We start from the raw sequence: 20,231 nt of genomic DNA on the forward strand, positions 1-20,231 counted from the left end.
TATTTCTGAGACTGTGCACTGTTTCCCCTTTCAGCATCTCATAAACTCCCTTCTCGGATTCTTTCATTTTTTCTTTCCCGTCATCCTGGCCGCATTGCTTCTTACTTGGTTCAGTGGCGTGTGTGTGGACATGGGCAGGAGGGTGATTCTCTGGGGCTCTTACTGTCTCCATTCCTCTGCTTTACTGGGATTTCCTTTGCCTAGAATTTTGTTATGTAAAATGCTTCCAATTTTTCAATTTCTGGCATATTCTAAAAAGTCTTCTAATATTTTCCTTCTTCCAATTTATCTATTTTTATTTCACAGTTCTCTTTGGCTATCTCTTATAATCACATTTCTCCTGGTTTAATTTTTCAGGTCCTTTGTCTTTATCCTTCATTCTTTCGTTTTCTTTTCTTAGGTCACCTTTTTTTTTTTTTTTCTTTTTTCTTTCTTTCTTTTTTTTTTTTTTTTTTTATACCTTTCTTTGTTCAGCAGAGGGCTCCCTTCCCGTCCCTCTTGCAGCCCGGCAGATAGGATTCGAAGCTTGCCCCCTGTCTTTCCCTCTGGTTTTCTAGCCGTCAGAAACGCTAGATACTTAAACTTGTCAACAATTCAGCCTTGTTCGGTGTGGTCGCGCTAAACCTTCCCCCCTCAGCCGAGAGCACTCCGCCGCCTCCCGGGATCGCTAATCCCCTGGATGCCCTCCCGATGTTCCTGATGTTATCTTACTCACCATAGTCCCTACTCAAGTCGCTCGGCTCTGTAGCGAAGGTATCAAAATCACCAAACCTAGTCTCCAGCTGAGGAAACTGAGGCTTGGAGAGGTTCACTCAAGGACGTGCAGCTTGTAAAATTAACCCTTATCCGGCCAATTCTGGCTTTCCAGTCCAGCCCAGCAGCCTCGCCTCACTCCCTTCGACTGCAATTTACACCAGATTTCCCCTGTTTTGTACGCGGTTCTTTCCCGCTTCAAATCCACAGGCAGGAAGATCCTCTCTAGCTAATAAGGCTGGGAAATTGGAGAGCCGAGGGGAAGGGAGGATTTCCTCAGGCCCCGAGGGTTGGAGTGGGCAGGGTTCTGGTAAGCCGACACCCCAGGGTGAGGTCGGGTTCGAGTCGGGGCTTATCGAGGACCGTAAGGCAGGATGTGGCTAAAGGTAACCTGGGTCTCGCTTCTCGAACGCCGACTGCGGAGCGGGACTTTGGCCCACCCTCCGGGTAAACACACTTGGCAGGCCGGAGCGGGAGTCGGGCCGAGCCCAGGGACGCGGAGGTGCAGGGCGCCCCCTCGCGCCCCTCCGCGCGCCACGGGGCTGGCGGGTGGCGCGCCCGCCGCGGCAGGTCCTCTCTAGCCCCCTCCTCCTTTTTGCTCCTGCTCCCCTCCCTCTGTCCCCTCGCTTCCAACTCCTCCCCCACCACCTCTCCCTCCCTCCGGCTCCCTCGGTCTCCTCCTCCCTGCTCTCACCCGCGCGCCGCGTCGGGAGCTAGTTAGAGCGCGGGGGCTGTCGCCTGAGCCCCGCTCCGTGGAGCCGGGCGGGTCTGCTGCGCGTCCGGTGGCTGCTGGCGGAACCCAGCGTGGCGGGCGCCGGAACGATTCGCGGCTGCACTGGAGCGCCGAGTGAGGGCCAGGGGCCGTTCCTGCGCGGCCGCCCCATTCCCAGACGGGCCGCCAGCCCTCCTGGTTCGCCTCCGCCGCCCCTCGCCGCCGGGAGCCAGGAGACGCCTAGAACTGGGCACCTGCGCCCGCAGCCCGGAGGTGAGTCCCGGGAGCCCCGGACGCTTCCCCTGAGCGGGCTGGGGCCGCAAGTTACAAACTTCAGCAACTCGGGTGGGGAGAAGGATTGGGGCCCGGGGGCGCTGGCAAGTTGGAACCAGGTGGCGGAGGCTGTGGGCGGAGGGGAAGAGGTCCCCGGGTTCCGCGCCACACGCTACCATCTCGGCTTGGGTGCCCTCCGTGCTGCTGCGTTCCCGCCGCCCGCTGGCTCTGGGTCCATGCTGCACGGGGCCCTGGCCCCGCTGCGGTCGGCGCGTCTGGGGGCCGGGGGCCGGGCCTAGAGGAGGGAACGGACATAAGAAAGGCTGAGAGAGAGCGGGGCTGAGGCTCCGAGACTGGTGCCGAGATGGAGGCTCCGAGAGGGTGGACGAGTGAACCCGGTGGAGGGAGAGTGCGGGCGGCTAGGCGCGTGGGAACGCGTGGCCCGCCGGGAGTGTGAAATCTCTCGCTCGGGGGACGTCTCCGCTCCGCCGCCGCCAGCGGGGCCACTGCTGGATTCTTCTCTGACCCCCTGCCCTGGCAGGGCCTCGCGGAGCCCAAACTCTGCTCCGCCAGGCCGTAGACGCCTAGACGCAGCGGTCCCAGAGCCCGGCGCTCCCGCCTGAGCAGGCGGAGAGGGGTGCGGCGGCGGGAACGAGGGACGCGATTTCCTGATTTATTTTTCTCATGGTAATTTGTCTTTGTGGTTGAGGCTGCCCATTCACTTTCCGCTCACGTCTTGCGGGAGATCCAGCTAGGAGGGAGGGAGCAGGGGGCGCTTGGGCACTGGGAGAGATGGAGACAGAAGAGGGGATGGGGACTCGAGCCGGGAGGGAGCCGAGAGGGAAGTGGGCGTAGGACCGGCAGAGGATGATGGCGAGGCTAGGGGGACCGGGCCGAGCGGAGCTCCGGGCGGCGGAGGGAGGACAGAGCCGGCTCCTTTGCCTGCCGCAAACTTTAAACAACGAGGATGAGCCACCTGAAGCGCCCTTCTTGTCTCCTCTCCTTCTCCCTGTGCTCGGTCCTTGGGTTCTTCCTCCCGCCTAGCCTCGCTGGGCTGCAGTGGGCGCCGAGTTTGGTTGGGGAGAGGTAACCTCCCGACTCTGCCCCCACCCCTATGATCCTATCCAGGCTTTCCGCGGTAGGGATGAGAGCAGCCCGAGTGGGGAAGGGCTGCCCTTTCGGGATGCGCTCTTCCGGGCTGAGCCAAAGGAACTGGGATTGGGAGGTTGGAAGCTTGCCTGTGTCTAGACCCACCGCTATCCTACCTTCTCTGGCGAATCCAATCTCCTTCCACATTTCTCAGGCACCTCCGCTTCCCCTCCTATCCCCACCACTTTGGCCTCGTTGGGCTCTTTCTGCAGCAGCGCGTCTCTCCAGGCCCTCTCGGTCCTCCCCAACCACACTTTCCCTCATCTTTTAGTCTATTCTCTTCCATTCCTTCGCCTCATTTACTCCCCCACCCCACCGTTCTTCTTGACATTCAAAAGAGGCCTCTCACCTTTATCAGAACCAGGATAGGTGACCTTGAGGAAGGGGAAGAGGGGAACTTGAGCCTGAGAACTGGACCTCACAACTAGGAAAAGGGGGGCAGATGAAGAAGCAGCTTGGAAAAACTCTCCAGAACCCTGCCCTAAATATAGATTCCCAACCTTGGAGGAAGGAGGATAAAATATCAAAGAGACAGAGAGAGAATTTGCTGCTCAGGCACCCATAGGGTGAGAGGAAGTCAAGCCAGGGTCTTCCTTCTCCAGAAATGACAAGAGCCAGCATTAACATCACTGTGGACATCAAACACTTTTAAAGCATCTACTGTGTGCAGTGTACCATGCTAGGTGCTGGTAGATGCAAAGAGGTACAGGCATGAATCCACACCCAGAGAGGCTGCTAAATTCACCAACTTGATCCTGAGACTTGTGTGTGTGTGTGTTTGGGCAGGAAAAACATGAATAGAAAAATGCAGGCAGTACAAGGCAGGGAGGGCTTGGTGCCAAAGGGTGACTAAGGACTTAGCATTGGACTGACTGAAGAGAACTTGAGGACTCAGGTGGGACTGAGAGCTGGGCTTGGGACTCTGGCCCCCTGCACTAGCTGTCTGCATAGGGAGGGTGGGACCGAAGAAGGGAGGGACTCCCTTTCTAATTCCCTAGAGCCCGGCCTCTCCGGTTGAGAAGCCAAGAGGTCCACCCTGGCTCTGTGGATTGTCACCTCCCAGTTGGGATTAGAGGAATCTCAGGAGCTTTTCTGTCTTGGGGTACCCTTCCCCCCTTGTTTGAAAGCCCCTCTGTGAATTACTTCTTACTGAGACTCAAAGCTGGAAGAGGGCTTCAAGATTATCATGTCAGGGAAGTTACAAACTCAGATGCCTACAGAGGTCAGACAGGTAACAAATGCGCTGATCAGGTATGGCAGGGGGCAGACCCGAGGACAACTGGTTATTCCAAGTCAAACTGGCCAAATAAAACAGTCCTAGCAAAGCCAGCATGCAGCCCTTGAGCAGTCTGATCCCCGGTCTCTGCAGCTCTAGAAACAATAATTTTAAGTGATCTCATCTCTGTGTGTACATGTTATCTATCTGTTATTATGTCTCCCTGTACTTTGGGGATTGACTGGAACATCCCACAGCCTGGTCCTACCTGTGACCTGCTGGGCCCCCAACACACCCTCACTCTCAAGGGCGCACTAGGATTCTGCTGTGAGATGAAGAGTCCTTGAGGTCAGAGAGGCATCTTATGTTATCAAATCTAGCACTTCACATTGATACAACGTTCCAGACTCAGAGCCAGGACTGGAACTCAGGTCTTCTGCCCCTCTCCTCCTGCATCTCCCCTCCCTACCCAACCCAGTGAGTATAAACCAGTTTCATTTTTTACAAAAAAAAAAAAAAGAAAGAAAGAAAGAAAAAAGTCCAACCAAGACTTTTTGTTTCCCCAAATCCTTACGCAGAGGTTGGATGAGAAAAAACTGGGAGCTCACATAAGATGTTCAGGGACCCCCAAGGAACATCCAGAAAAGCCTGATTCCTGATTGTCAAGGGGGCAGAGGGCCAGCAGACATTTATAGAGGATCAGCCTGGCAAGGCTGAAGATTGGTGGATGGAGTGTGTGCACTTGGGAAGAAGGTGCTGCCAGGTCCAATTCTTTTGAACATTGATCATGGCACTACTGTTCTTAATCACCCTCCTGTATCCCACAGGGAAAAACCAAGGAGACAGCAATTCAGATCAATACCATACAAACAAACAATTCACTACTTTCATTGAGGACTGAGGTGGTAGAATGGATACAGAAGGCAAAGAACAAGGTCACTGATTACAAGTGCATGTTACCTTGTGATATAGCCCTTAGGACCCAGGGCTGAGCTCCAATGCCCTGCCACCCACAACCCCAGCACCTGGATGTTCCCCATGGTTTTCAAGTGTTGGCTTTGTTACTGCCTGGATACAAGATCAATGAGACCAACAGTGACAGTAAACTCACCTGGTCATCATTTATCGAGCACCTACTATGTGCTGGGTACTGTGCTAGAAGCTATGGGTGCAACAGTAGGCAAGACATGCCTCTGACTGATCTCCCTGGATGGATGTGAATCAGCATAACTAGAACACAGTTACTAGCATTGCCTCAACATCTGTGATATAATTTACTGTTTGTTTTTTTTCCCGTGTGGGTTTATCTGGGTGGCCTGATGGCTAATAAGGAGTTATCCAAAGGACTTGGCATCTAGGGTTTGGGCTGAGAAGGCTAGGCTTCCACCACCTTAGCTGTTCCCTCAGTGCCGGGTCCCCTCTCCATGCCTCTGATTCCTCACTTATCAAGTGGGACTAAGTGTGTACCTTGTACCTGTGGGGTGGACAGAGGCAAAGCCAGGCACCTGAAATCTGAACTGTTGGGAGGGAGTATTGGTTATTTATACATCGGGGTCTGAACCCCAGTGAGTCTTGGGATCATTCTTTGCCTCATCCAGTCACCTTGATCACTAACAGTGACTGTGTGTGTGCGTGGTCGTGCATGCTGAAAATAGTTACCTCTAATAAATGAGTTTTCTTCACATTCAGATCTTTGCATTTGAATCTAGCCATCACTAATTTGGTCCTAAATTTATGACAAAGCTTAACTAACTTGTCTTAAGTGTATGACCGGAGCCAAAGCAAGTGGCTTGACTAACAGAGTTTCATTGAATAGGCTGAACTGAGGCCTTCTTTTACAGCTTGTGTGGGCACCATCTGGATTTCACTGGCATACTGCTATACTGTTGTGAACTTCCCTCTCTCTGACTTTTGGTGTGATGTCTGCCTTAGCTGAGGAGATGGCTCTCTGATGGATAATCTGGAAAGGGATCTTTGTCTATGCCATTCGCTGTCTCAGATGGAGGAATCTCCTCCAAGACTCTCTTTCCTAAAAAACTTCCCTTATAACCAGCTTGAATGCTAGAAAGTACCAGCTGGGAGCAGAGTTCTGAAAGGGAAGGGGATGCCAGACTTCCTGTGGCTCTGTCGTGTCTGCTCCTCTTTCTCTGCTTTAGTGCTTTGCTTCAGTGAGCATGAGAGATGAAAATCAAACCTTGCAGAATGCACTTAATCCTGACATTAGTCAGGGGCTCACCAATGAGAAATGATGACACTTGGTACCTCCAGAGTGGGGGAAAAAAAGATGGCTTCCAGTCCAGTTTGCTGCTGGGCACAGTAGGGAAAGCAGGGACCTGGGAGGGATGGTGATTGGGCATGGGAGAATTTGACCTTGAGCACACTTCCCAGCAGTTGGACTTCACATCCTCCTCCACTCTGACTTGAAACAGGAGGACAAGGATTCCACTAGGCTTTCCCTGAGCACGTGAAAGCTTTAAAGGCAAAGCTGTGTGCTGAGTCCCACCAAGACACTGCCCTCATTGATCTGTGTTTAATAAGGATGACTTAATCAGACTTGCACCTGGAACTCATTTGAATTTGAAGCCTTCTCAATATTATCAGAATATCTTTGCATTTGAACCAAGACTGTCTCTGGCCTCTTGTGAGATAGGAAGGGCTGGTACTGGAGGATGGCTGGTGACCATCTGTTCTGCCATCCCCTGAGGATCAAATTAGAGGAGATAGGTTTAAATCCCCAAAGGAGGAGGCTGGGTTAGAAATGAGGGAGCCTTCTCCATCTTGAATAGAGATTACAGTCACTTCTTGATTTTCCAGGAGTGGTTAATTTCCTTTTTTGTGGATTACTTGTAGGGAATGTTTTGTCTCAGGCCAGCTTCTAGTTACATCCAGCATCTAGCTCCACTATTGGTAACCCATCTGATTGCCAGTATCTTCAGAAAGTGGATTGTCCTTTTAGTCTCCACCTGAGCCAAACATCATTTGGAAAGTAAATCTGCTACATATTAGGTATATGTGTGTATGTAAATATACTCATATACATCCACGTATAAACATAAATGCAATGCATTATAAGGCTGTGTAACAGTTTGATCATTCAGTATTTTGAATGACCTGCAGCTCTGTTCTTCTGCCAGAGTTGAAGTGAGGTTGCCCTAAGGGAGATGGCTTCAGGAAAATGGCTGGTTGGGTTGCAACTTACATCCATCCTTACTTGCTAACCCCACTGATCCACCTGAGCCAAAAACTCCCTCCAAACTGCACTAGTCATTGTCTTGAGGCCCCCCAGGAGCCCTGCTTTAAGTACAAAAGAGCTGCAGTTGGTTCTCAATTATTCAGGGATGGGTGGATCCAGTGTGTAAAGCATCTGACTCCAGACTCTTCTTTCCCTTCTTTTGGTGCCTTAAGTAACTCTACGCCTGTAGTGAGAAGCTGGGGAGATCTTATCGTTTAATACAAACTTGTTTCTAGCAGCCTCTTCCTTCTGCTCCTCTTCCCTCAAGGTGCCAGGGGAAACTAGGAGCCTTCCACGAGATCTCATCCACCCCGAAGCAGACTGCCTTCAAGGCTCACACGTTGCTCTATTGGCCAGGGTGTGTTTCTGCCCAAAAGCGGGAGAGAGGAAAATACCACCAGTTCTGGCTTCTGCAGGGTCAGATCCCTGTAGCTTTTCCAGGACCTTGGTTTTCTTCCTTTCTCCCTTTTGTAGAGCCACCTGCACTTGCAGTTTATGGAGTCATCTGGTAACCCGGGGCCCCATCAAGAATCTGCATGAAGAGCAGTGTCCTTATGGCAAAAGCTCCCAAACAGGCCAGCTCAAAGGAACAGTTCTGTGAATGTCCCCAAGACCAAAGGTCATTTTCCTGCATAGACCAGATGCCCTGGGGCCATCTGCTTCCTTTTAGCATCTCTTTTGCTTCCAGAGTGAGTCTCTCTTCATATGCTGGGCTCAGTCTAGAGAGCAAGGCTGAAGTGACCTCTGTGTACAGGCAACAGTAGCTTGGTCCCACTCAACACTAATTCACTGGTTCTTATTAGAATCATCTGGAGCGCTTTGAAGACATATAGATGGCCAGCCTCATCCTAGACCTTAATTGAGTCAGAATTCCTGAGGCTGGAGCCTGGCATTGGTTTTTGTTTTTTTTTTTTTTAGCTCCTAATATGCAGCCATGGTTGACAGCCACTGACCTAAATCTTTCCTAGGTTCCACCTGGCCTCATGCCAATGGCGTGCAGAATCTCTTTGGCCTCAGCCCTTCAAAACAACCAGGTCCTTTCTAGTAGGCATCAGCTAGAGCTCCTGGCGTTCGGATCATAGCTACTGTTTGTGTCCCTGTGTTCTGAATTTAATGACTTTCTATTATAAGCTGATTGTGGGAGCTCCCTTGTGTAACTTCTTTGTGATCATTTTTTTTTCTTAAACAGCATTTATAAAAGTAATGCATATTCATTCAACAGTTTTACGTATTTTTTTCTAGATACATGTGTAGTAAGATTGTGATTGTACTGTCTGTGTTGTTTTGTAACCAGCCCTTTTCATTTAATAACATATTGTGATAATTTCCCCATGTCTCAAGCATTTTTCTAAAATGGGCTTTTTAGTGGCTGCCCGGTATTCCATCACATGGATGTATCATAATTTATTTAATGAATCTCCTGTGGGTTGGCCATGTAGGTTGTAAACCATTTTTTACTGTTATAAATAATGCTGCAGTGAACATCCTTGTATATAAATCTTTGTGCCTATTGATGATTATTTCCTCAGAACAGTTTTCTAGAAGTGGAAAATGCATGCTTCTTTTTAACATGGGTCATTTAGACAACTTTTGACTGACTTCCTAGAGCAAGAAAAAATTTTCATATTCAGAACTAGAAAAACAGACTATTTTTACTGAACTTCTCTGAGGCGTCAAGCTGGCTGCTTTGCCCTTACCTGAGCTGAAGGTCAGAATCCTTGACCTAGCTTTGTGCCTGGGTTCCACCTCCAGGTCAGTTCCACAAATTGCTGCCTCACCTTTCAGGTGAGTTCCAAGCCTCTGCTGCCCCTAACCCACAGCATCTTCTTCTTTCACCTCTTTAGCCTTTTCCTCTTCACACCTCCAGCTCCAGAACTATCAGCATTCAGCACTGCCTTCAAGCTATTGTCCCATAACAACTATTATTTACTGAGCTGTTACTATGTACCCGACAGTCTGCTAAACTTTACATACGCCTTGTCTCTTTTAATCCTCATGTGCCTTATATGCACATGTTATTTTTGTCTCCACTTTCTATATGGGGAAACTGAATCCTTGAGAGAGAAAACAATTTGCCCAAGGTCACACAGCTAATAAGTAGTAGAGCTGGGATTTAAACCCAGACTGACTTCAGAGTCTACAAACTTAACCACGACATACGCTTTTCTCCATTCTTGGCTTATGGTGTCCATAAGTTGTTCCCAAATTCTCCACCAGCATCCCGTGGGCATATACTGTGGCTTTCTTGTTGGCAGAAGCAGAGGCAGCAGAAGGGTGGTTCTCACATACAGATGCAGAAGAGTGGGGATGCTATTCACCAAAGCTCCCTTTTCCTTTTGATTTCCTTGATTCTGTCCTCACTTCTTTCTCCAGACACCCAACTCCAGAAAACATTTCATGCCTCCTCACTGACCAGCTGCAAAGATCCCAGCATGCCTTGCAGCTGAGCAGGTCCACGTTATGACATATCCCTATTATAGCTTCCCCACCCAGTCAGAAGAATTTGGATGCTGCTTTCCCAGTGTGGCTTATAAAGCTGTCAGGGAGGCATGCAATAGTAATGATGATGGGGGACTGGCAGCCTGACTTCTGTTGGATGTCAAATACTGCTTAAAGTAGAGAATGGGATACATTTTTGCATTCTTGCCTCTGTAACATAGTCATTACCCAGAAGGTAGAGAAATGGCAACCCAAGCTGTCCTTCTGATTTGATTCTGACCATGACCAAGAACTGGGTGGTGATGTGACAGTGCTTGGATGAGAGACACCATTTCAGCCTGGTGTTAATGATGGCCAAGGAAAGAAATGACATGCCCACAGACCTCCCCTAGTCTTTAAGAAGTCTGATTTGGGGATGTATGATCGTATAATTAGGAATTCCAAAAGGGAAGATGGTCTGTGGCAGGTGAAATTCTGAAAAATGAAGCTTCACATTTTTATCCATGACTTAGATGAAACTGGAGTAAGCGAGCCTTTCAAATTTGTTGATGACAAGGCTGTGATGGGCAGCTCCTATAAAAGACGGAATAAATACTCCAAATGATCTCAACAGACTGGAATGCTGGGTTTAAACCAACAAGATGAAATTTAGCAGGGGCAGATGGAAAGTCATGTTTAGATCGCAGAAATTAATTACTCAAGTTCATGAGGGGTCTGGGAGTAGGAGAAGACTTGATTTGGCTGCAGATCCTGAGAGAAACATCCGACGGGTTTAATTGTACACAGGCTTCATAGGAGCTGACAGGGTGATGGGATTGCTCAAAACAATACCATCTTAAATGGCATTAAGAGGCAGGGTCCAAATTGGGTCCACCCTGGTCATTATGTCCTCATTTCTGGACATGGATTTTAGAGGGGACCCTGACCAACTCAAGCATGATCACTGGAGGCCACCCAGTGTCAGGAGGGGGTTGGGAAATCCAGCCACAAAAGGCTTAGTGAAGGGAGCCCGTCTGTTTAGAGAGGGAGAAATTCCCCAGGGGTCATGTGGCTTACTGCAGAAGAAACAGGACTTCCTATAGAAGAGAACATCAGCCTGAAAGAACTAGAAGACTCCAGAGTGGAAAGTACAGGAAGCTGGATTTTTCACAATCTGCATCTTCCCAACCAGATGGGTTCCAGTCAAACAGCACCAGCTGGCAGTCCTGCTGCCTGGGACGCTGTTGGGGAACTCCTGCCCCAGAGACAGACGACTGAACTGGCAGTGTACCTCTATCTCTATGTGGCTCTGAGGCTGGAGGACTCCCGCTTCCTTTCCTGAATGCTGCAGAGCAGTGCTTCTCAAAGTGAAAATCACTTTGAGCAGCAGAATCAGCCCCACCAGGAACCTGTTAGAAATGCAGCCATTGTTGGGCCGAACCCCAGACCTGCTAATTCAGCACCTCCCTGGTAGGGCCCAGCAGCCTGCTCTTTAACAAGCTCTCCAGGCTGTTCTGATGCGTGCTGAAGTTTGCAACAGTGCTTTAGACCATCCTGGATTGTTCTTTCTGTTGCTGGATGCTTGTGGTACTCCTACAACCCACAGCCTTCAGCTGCAGAAGCAGTGTAGAACCTTGGAAGGAGGTTAAGGCTAAGACAGGCTAGGGTTCAAACCCAGCTTGACTGGCTTTTGGTTGTGGGTTTTATATAAGTTCCTTTCCCACTCCAAGCCTCCTTTTCACAGTGTAGAATGAGGGAGGGCTAGTTTAAAGAAGGATTAAAGAAGTACCATAGCTCTGCTTTAACAGTATAGCAGCTACAGATGCTCACTGTTAGTACCAGGTCATCCTGGGAAGGGTCTTATCAGCATTGGAGTTGCCTTTCCTATAGAAGCCTGTCTTCCCAGTGAGCTTCCCTGAGCCCCTCAAAGAGAAGCCTGGGTGTGGGCTCCTCTGTGTCCCCTCACAGCGCCCACCGGCATGGCACTCTCTCAGTTAACTCTTGGGCTGCCTGTTCTCTCCCTCCTGGACAGTGGAGCACCCACCGGCATGGCACTCTCTCAAGTAACTCTTCGGCCACTTTCCTTCCCACCCCGATCCAAGACCCCCATCTTTGGGAGCACGTGTGGGTACATACTTCGAGTGGACTTGCGTCTTGCCAAACCTGATCTTCTGAGGTCTGTGAGTCTAGACCGCCTGCCCTCAGCGTGCACTTTTATCTGTTAAAGCCACCAATGAAAGATCTTGGAGCCAAAACATCTCATGGTAGCCTCTAACTTTAAATAGGCAAGAAGCCTGGGTTGCTGGCGTCAGCCAGGTGAGGAATTCAAGTGGGCCCTTCTTGGAGCTGGAAGTTGCTGGAGTCGCCTCCACAAGTCCCTTTTGAGTGGCCAGCAGTGGTGTCTTCAGTTCCTCAGAGGCGGAGCTCTTCTCCCCACAAGGTAGCCCGTTTGATTTTTGGTCAACAAGTCTGACAGAGAATCCTATTTCTCTGAAGTCTGCATCTCTCCCCATGGGCTCCATCTCTTCCCCACACGGCTGTTCTGAGCAAACCCAGCCACTTCCATGCCACAGCTTTTCAAACACTGGAGACCTGTTGCCTTTCCCCTCTCCTCCACTTCCATTAGTCCTCTGCTTGTCTCTTCATCTCTGGTAACAGGACTCGGAACATCCTCCCACTTGTCTTAAGTTGAGGTCACCAAAAGCAAACCTGGTCCTCTGGGTGAGGCCTGGCCAGCACACCCTTGTGAGTCCAGGTACCACCCCTTCTATTAATGCAGCCTGCCTGTTTTCAGCAGCCACATGGCCCTGCTGACTTTTACTGAACTTACAGCCAATCAATACCCCCTGGACTCTTTACCATAACCTGGGATCTGAGGGACCAACGAAACCAGCCCCATCTCCTGATTTTGTCTTTGTGCTTGCATTCATATAGCTAGGGCTGCCATGACAAAGCACTACAAACTGGGCGGCTTAAACAACGGAAGTGTATTTATTGTTGCATGGTCCTGGAAACCAGAAGTCTGAGATCAAGGTGTTGGCAGGGCTGGTTCCTTCTGAGGGATATGAGGGAAAACCTGTTCCATGGCTCTCTCCTAGCTTCTGGTGCTTTCCTGGTAGTCTTTGGTATTCCTTAGTTTATAGAAGCATCACCCTAAGTTCTACCTTCGTCTTTGCATGGTCTTCTTCCTGTGTGCCTGTCTCAGTTTTCCCTTTTGTGAGGACACCAGTCATATTGGAGTAGGGGCCCTCCCTAACCCAGTATGACCTCGTCTTAACTAATTACATCTGCAGCAGCCCTATTTCCAAATAAGCTCACATTCTGAAGTACTGGAGGTTAAAACTTGAACATACGAGATGGGGGAGTTGAACATATGGGGGACACAGTCCAACCCACAACAGTGCTGTAGCTTTTTCGGTCTTATGTTTGGGACTCTACATTTTCCCCTAATTTATTTTATGTTGTCTGAGTTCAGTCCACCTCTCTAGCTGATTAAGATATTTTGGATTCTGACATCCAGTGTATCTGCCATTGCTCCCAGCTTCAAATGCTTCCAGTGTATGATCCAAGAAATTAATAAGCTGTGGGACTGGACAGAGCCCTGCAGCATGCACCTGCACTCATCCCTCCAAGGGGCCTTGATCCCTTGGTGAGTACCCGTGGGTATTTGTGACTGTGCAACCAACTACATACCCCACTAATATTGCCACTTTTTGCTTGTTTCCAACAATTTCATGAAGAGCTTGTCACATATTTTCAAGATTAGCTTGAAATGGTGTGAACCCCATTTCCCTGGTCTACCAGCCTGCTGGCCCCCTGTCAGTGGAGGAGCTGAGCTCTGCCTGACAGGACCTCCTTACTGAACACACACTGTCCATGGGCTCCACTGCCTTTCCCAAGTGCCTACCCCACTGATTGTATCATCTCTTCATGAATTTCCTTAAGCGGTACATCGACTTTCCCTCTCTGTAGTTTGCAAAACCCACCTCAGGCCCCTTTCTGGAAACGAGCCCCTGTAGCGCCTGCCAGGATGCTGTCAGAGTTGCCGCGCCACCCCCACAGCTGCTCCGGGCCCCATTTGCAGGTTCCCTGGGATGCGCGCCTGGGCCAAGGGGCTTGAACTCATTCGGAGCAGCTGGAGCTTTTGCAGTCCTTTCACCAGCCTCGCCTGGGGCCTCCTATGCCTGAGGCATCTCTCACTCTTTCCTTCCCATGGAATCCCACACCCTGAGGGAGACAACGGGGAAGACAGGAGCTGAAGGCAGAGCTGCCAGCCACCAGAGAAGTCCCCAAATCTGGACCCCACGTGGGTTCCCGTGCAGCATTGTTCCCCCTTCCAGCTCCCCTTCTCCACATTTCTCCCCCTTCTAAAGTCTCCCCTCTCTCCTTTCTATTGCTCTGTGGCTCCCTGAGAGTAAGTGCGTGGGCGGAGGTGAGGTGTGTGACCAAGGGGATGGCTGGCTGGTGGGGGAGGAGTGCTGGGTGCTGAGGGCCTTGGAGGACGCTGAAATGGAAGGCAGGCTGGAGCCATGCAGACCTGGGTTTGAATTCTGGCTCTCCCATTCACTTGTAGGGTGACTTTGGGCTCTGGGAAAGTATTTCTCCTCTCTGAGGCTCAGTTTCCTCATCTGTAAAATGGCTATCACTCCTACTTCAGAGCGTGGTCACGGGGATTGAATTATATGAGTTCCTTTTAGTAAAGCAGGTCACCTGGAAAAGTACCTGGGGCCTGAAGGACCAACCAAACAGGTCCTTCTGCAGAGGGTACTGGCCAGTGGAGCCTGATGTGGAGGGTGGGGAGGAGGTGGGGTCACAGCCTGGGCCCCACACATGGGGATGGGGGCCAGGATGCAGTGAGGCCACTGGAATGGAGAAGACAGAGTGAGTGAGAGAAATGGGGGAGGAAGAAGCCCCAGGACTGAGCAATTTGCAGAAAAAGATGGAGGGCTCTGAGGATTTCCTAGTTTACTTTGAGCTTATGTTGTGCCAGGCCACTTAAAACGTTCTTTTATGTAGTTTAGCTCATGAAAGCCCAAAGATGGCTCTAGTACCCCCGTTTATGGATGGGCGGACTGAAACATGGAGATATTAGGTAGCTAGTAAGCGCATCTCTGGGCTTCCAACCCAGGTGGGCCGCTGCCTCCCAGCTCACGCTCTCCACCGCCTCACCCACATGCTTTTCTGCTCCTCCTTTCCCTTCATCCATCATGTCGTCTCCATCCCCAGTTCCATCCTGCAGGATCCTCACAGCATCTAGTCCTCATGGTTGTGGGGTGGGGCTCAAGGCTCTGCCCTTCTCTAAGGACACTTCTCAGGGCACCGTCCATGAAGTCCTGGCTCACATCCTTGTCTGGTCTCCCCACTCCCATCATCAGTCTCCAAAAGGAGGGATTTAAGTTAGAATCGGGGAAAGCATCCTGAGTATGAATAGCAGGAGAAGTTAAAACAGCTGATCTCTGGCAACTCTGGCAGGACCTCACTGGAGATCTTTAGGGCTGGGTGGAGGAGTGGAGGAGGAAGAAGATGGCGGAGGTGGTGTGGCTGCTCTGTCCTGGACCTCTGAGACCTGTGGCTCCAGATGCAGGATGACCGGCAGCGAGGTGCCCCTCTTGGCCAGTTGGCTGCAGCTCCTCATTAACCCATGGCTTTAATTACTCTTCACAGCCTGGTCCTGCTGGGAGAGGGGGTTGCTCTGAGATTGTCCTACTGTGCTAAATGTCTGAAGCGGTTTCCATTTGAGAAACTCCTCTCCTTGAGAGGGCAGGACTGGGGAAGAGGGGTCCCCATAGGTCTGGGACCCAAGTGGGATAGGAATGGGTGGGGCATGGTTGTGGCTGTCCCCAGCTCTGTCCTGCCTGGTCACCTGTTGGGGGAAACCTTCCTGACTATGAATTAAGCCTCCTGCTGACAGTTTGGTGCTGTGACCTCATCCAGGGGCTCTGCCAGAGGGAAATGAAGAGGGGGCAGAAAGGCACACAGGACAGTAGGCACAGGTAGCCCTAGGGGTGGATGAATACCTCCAGCCCCAGGGATTAATTCTGGAGTGACCGACTTCGTATTCTCAAATACAGCTAACTTGTGTGAGGACCTCCTCTGAGCCAGTCTCTCATTTTAGTCCTCAGGGAGACCTTAAGGGAGAGATTAGCCCCCAATTTACACATGAGGAAAAGACCTCAAGAGGTTAAGAAACTTACCTAATATTGCACAACTATATGGAGGTGAGGGAACCCAGGCCGCAGTGAACCCAAAGCAAGTGCTCTTTCCACCTGATGTTGGGTTTCTCCCTATAGCCTGATACCTGCCTACAGGCTCCTGTAGACCAGGAGTTCCAGGGAAATGCATTTAGTGGCAGAGGGGAGGCTGGAGACCAGAGGGTTCAAGCATTTTGGGTTGGCAGTGTTTTCTGCTGGAATGCTCTTCATAAGTGCTGTCACTGCTGGGAGGCCCAGGGCTCTGGGCTTCTCCAGGTCATTCTGTGTCATGCAGAGGGGATGGGGAAGCTTTTATAGGAAGCTGTCCTACCGTTCCATAGCACAACCATGCTCTCCCTCTCTTCCTCCCCACTACTTTCCCCTCTCTCCTTCCCTCCCCAGCCCTGTACTGGTTCCCAGGCTCCCCTTCTCCTGTGACCTCCCTGGGGCAGCGGGCTTGGTATCTTCCTGAGCCCTCTAGTGACTGCTCCTGGCCTTGCACCTCTGTCAGAACCCTGTCCTGGGCACTTTCTGAGCCTCCAGGTTGGAACCTTGGGTCACAGGCTGTGTGTGCAGGTACTTATTGGGAGCAGGGTGGGGGGCTGTTAATTTCACAGAGATCCAAGGCAGTCTGCCACCCTACCGAGGACCCACTTCCCATCCCAGTCTGAATTCAGATTTCCACTGGTCCTGGGCAAAACTCCAGACTTCATCTCCTATTTTCCCATGTGCACAGGGCATCTGGGTAAATCAATGCCCAGGATGAGCCCCAGATGTCCCACAGTCCCCTGTGTTGGGCCCACACAACCCCTAGCTTGCTCATCTGTGACAAGGAGGCTGGACCAGGGTGACCAGGTCCTGGACACTCAATGTGCCTAGTGTTCTGCTCTCTAAACACCAGTCCCCTAATCCCCAAGGACCATTCCAACAGCTGTTCCCTCATGTTATGGGTGGGGAAACTGAGGCTCTGATAATTAAGTAGCCAGCCCCAAGTCACACTTTATCTCATTAGCTCTCTCTGTTTCCTTGCAGCCCTGACAGGTGAGGGCTTGCAGGAGGAAGAGGCTCAGTAGCTCACTGGAGGGGCTTACTAACCCCCCTCCTTCTGTACGTTCAACAATGGCCCTCGGGCCTGTCCACTTGAGAGCAGGCTCTCAGGACAGCTGGTCCATGTGAATCGTGACCCTGCCCCCATGTTCAAGGGAATCCCCTAACCTCAGTGACAGCCCCATGTCTGCACAGCCCAGACGTTCAGCCCAAATCTCACTGCATATTTGTCTTAGAGGTTTAAGGTGGTGAGGCTGGTGAGAGGATTTAGAGAAGCTCATGTCTCAGAAGCTCCGATAGAAATCAAACTCTATTTGCTGCAGGTCTCAGATTATTTTATCTGTGTTAAGGAGACCCGTTTCATGGGTCTGACACAAGCTGGCATCCTTCATGAGGGTGTGAAGGTCGATGGGAGGGAGACTGGGCTTCAGACTGCAGGCTGCAGGTCCCCTCTTAGAGGCATCAGAGAAACCACTGTTTCTCCTGTTGGTCTTGCTCTGATGGACTATGCCAAAATTCTTCCTGGTTCTAAATTGAAAACCTTGTGAAGTGTTTGCATTGTGAGTACGAGTGCTTGCAGTGAACTGGAGAATCCCAGGGCTTGGAAGGACCTGAGATGGCATGCAGTGCAGGGAGTGGGAGCTGGGGTGTGGGGGCTGTGGCAGTTCTGGAGTTTCAGCCACACCAGACGGGGAATTTGGCTTCTCGGCTGATCTAGCCCTCCTCCCTGAGTGATGATAGACATTGATGGAAGATGGGCTCCTCTGGGTGTGGGAAGGTCACAGTCATTCTCAGGTTTTGAAGAGATAACCTTCTAGAGTTCTCATTATCTGGTAATAATATTTACACTTCAGAGTGAGAGGGGAGAAGCCAGGGTTATATGGCCTTGATCAGATGGGGATGCTGAGACGTGGGGAAATGGCAGCATCTCTGTGCTACAGCTCCTGCAGCCTCATCCCCCACATGCCTGTCCACCTGCAGCAGGGTGAGCCCAGGTGGGCGGCAGCTGGCGTTGGGACCCAGGGTGGGGTCTGTGACATTGCCTGCTCAGTCCTCTGGTCTGCAGTAGTTCTCACTGTAGTGCAGTACAGGGACCTTCTTTGAGTTCACAGACTCAACTCCTTGACCTGCCCTGTCAGCCTCTCCAGTTCTTCCTCAGACTACGTGAATGTCCTACAGTGACAAATACTGGCTTGAGCGCCTTCCACGCATCAGGACTGTGCTGGATGCTGGAGAGATGGGATGAGTAACACACTGCTCTTGCCTTCTGGGAGGTAACAGATCCTGGGAGAGGCAAGAAGCCCGTTAGCCCCATCATAGGCTAGGAGCGCCCAGCATCGCCCACAGCCCTGCCTGCCACCCCTGCAGGGGTAATTCCCTCATCTTTATAGTCTCAGATAATTCATCTTTACTGCTTGGGGCTAAATGATGGTGATGATGCTATTGACAAAACCCATTTTTTCCAGGGAGTTTATTTTATTTTTTTAAAAAAAAAATTTATATGATTTTTAAAGCTTACTTTCCATCTAGAGTTGTTACAAAATTTTGGCTATATTCCTCATGTTGCACATACATCCTTGACCCTATCTTATACCCGATAGTTCGTACCTCCCACTGCCCCACCCCTATATTGCCTCTCTCCTGGCGATAACCACTAGTTTGTTCTCTATGTCTGTGAGTCTGCTTCTTTTTTGTCATATCCACTAACTTGTTGTAATTTTTACATTCCACGCTTAAGTGATACCGTACAGTATTTGTCTCTGTGTGATTAATTTCACTTAGCATAATGCTCTCCAAGTCCATCCATGCTGCTGCAAATGGCAAAATTTTGTTCTTTTTTATGGCTGAGTAGTGTTCCATTGTGTGTGTGTGTGTGTGTGTGTGTGTGTGTGTGTGTGTGTAACACATCTTCTTTATCCATTCAGCTGTGGATGGGCAGTTAGGTTGCTTTCATACATTGGCAATTGTAAATAATGCTGCTAGGGGGTACATTAGTGTTTTTGGTTTTTTGGGGTATATACCCAAGAGTGGAATCCCTGGATCATATGATAGTTCTATTTTTAGGTTTTGGGGAAACCTCCATGCTGTTTTCCACAGTGGCTGCACCAATTTACATTCCCACCAACAGTGTACAAGGGTTCCCTTTTCTCCATATCCTCACCAACATTTGTTATTTGTGTTCTTTTTGATGATGGCCATTCTGACAGGTATGATGTCATGTCTCATTGTGGTAACAAAACCCACTGTTGAACGGAGTGCTTCACAATTGTCAAAGAACATTCACATCCTTATTTTCTTCTCCCATCATCTGCAGCTTCCTTTTACTGAACTCCCTGCCACTGTTCTGCTTGCTTTTTGTCACATTTAATTCTTATGCCAATAATAATTTTGAATTTGGTACTGAATTTTCTTACCCATTTTAAAGATGAAGAAATTGTCCAGAAAGAATGTGTCAAAGGCCACACATCTACTAAGAGGCAGCTTCACACACTTGTTTCCAATTCCAGACTCCATCACACTGCACGGCACCTGCTATCAGTGTGAGCATCCTGGGGACTCTGGCTGCCATGCGTTGGCCCTGAGCCCTGGACTTCTGGACTTGCTGAAGGCTCCCTGCCCCACATCCAGCAAAGCTAGCCACCTTGGGCACTTCCCCTACTGCTCCAGGGTAAGCCCTGCTTCCCCTCTCCAGGCATGTTTGGGCTTGAAGACACCCACCCAGAGTGCCCACTATCAGCAGGAGCAGCCTCTCTCTTCCCCTGGACATCTGGGTGCCGTCCCTTCTCATCCCTTGGGCACACTGGGATGTTTTAAAAAAGGCAGAAATAGAACTCAGAAAGAATTTCAGATAGAGAGGGACAGGGTGCTTGTGGGCTCCAGGTCAGCAAATGTCTTGGTCTTCTCCAGCCTTGAGGTCAAGGTTACAGGGAAAGGAGCCCAAGCCACTCCCTTCTTACTCTGGGTTGTCCTGGTGGTGGGCCTGGTGGCCACTGGGGAGACTATAATTACCCGAAGATACTTGCTGTGCCAAGCTTTGCTAGGAAGACACAAATTGGAGCTGGTTGCTCTTCCCTGGGGCTCTGGCCCTTGTTTTCTTTTGTTGTGCCCATGTTGAAAGGGCGTGTATGGAGCAGCACTATTTACAGTAGCCAAGACATGGAAATAACCTTAGTGTCCATCAACAGATAACTAGATAAAGAAGATGTGGTATGTATATAAAATGGAATACTACTGAGCCAT

At 50.4% G+C, this 20,231-nt stretch overlaps 1 protein-coding gene across 1 annotated transcript in view; it reads left to right on the forward strand.

Moving 5' to 3' along the window:
- Positions 1-1,296: 1,296 nt before the first annotated feature.
- Positions 1,297-20,231, forward strand: part of SEMA5B (semaphorin 5B) — a 117,803-nt gene continuing 98,868 nt past the window's right edge. The window contains exon 1 of the mRNA XM_031454660.2: positions 1,297-1,738. The gene's annotated coding sequence lies outside the window, so the exon portion shown is untranslated. The remainder of the gene's footprint in view (positions 1,739-20,231) is intronic.

The sequence above is a fragment of the Camelus dromedarius genome, chromosome 2, assembly GCF_036321535.1.
Source record: "Camelus dromedarius isolate mCamDro1 chromosome 2, mCamDro1.pat, whole genome shotgun sequence".
Taxonomy (NCBI): Eukaryota; Metazoa; Chordata; class Mammalia; order Artiodactyla; family Camelidae; genus Camelus; species Camelus dromedarius.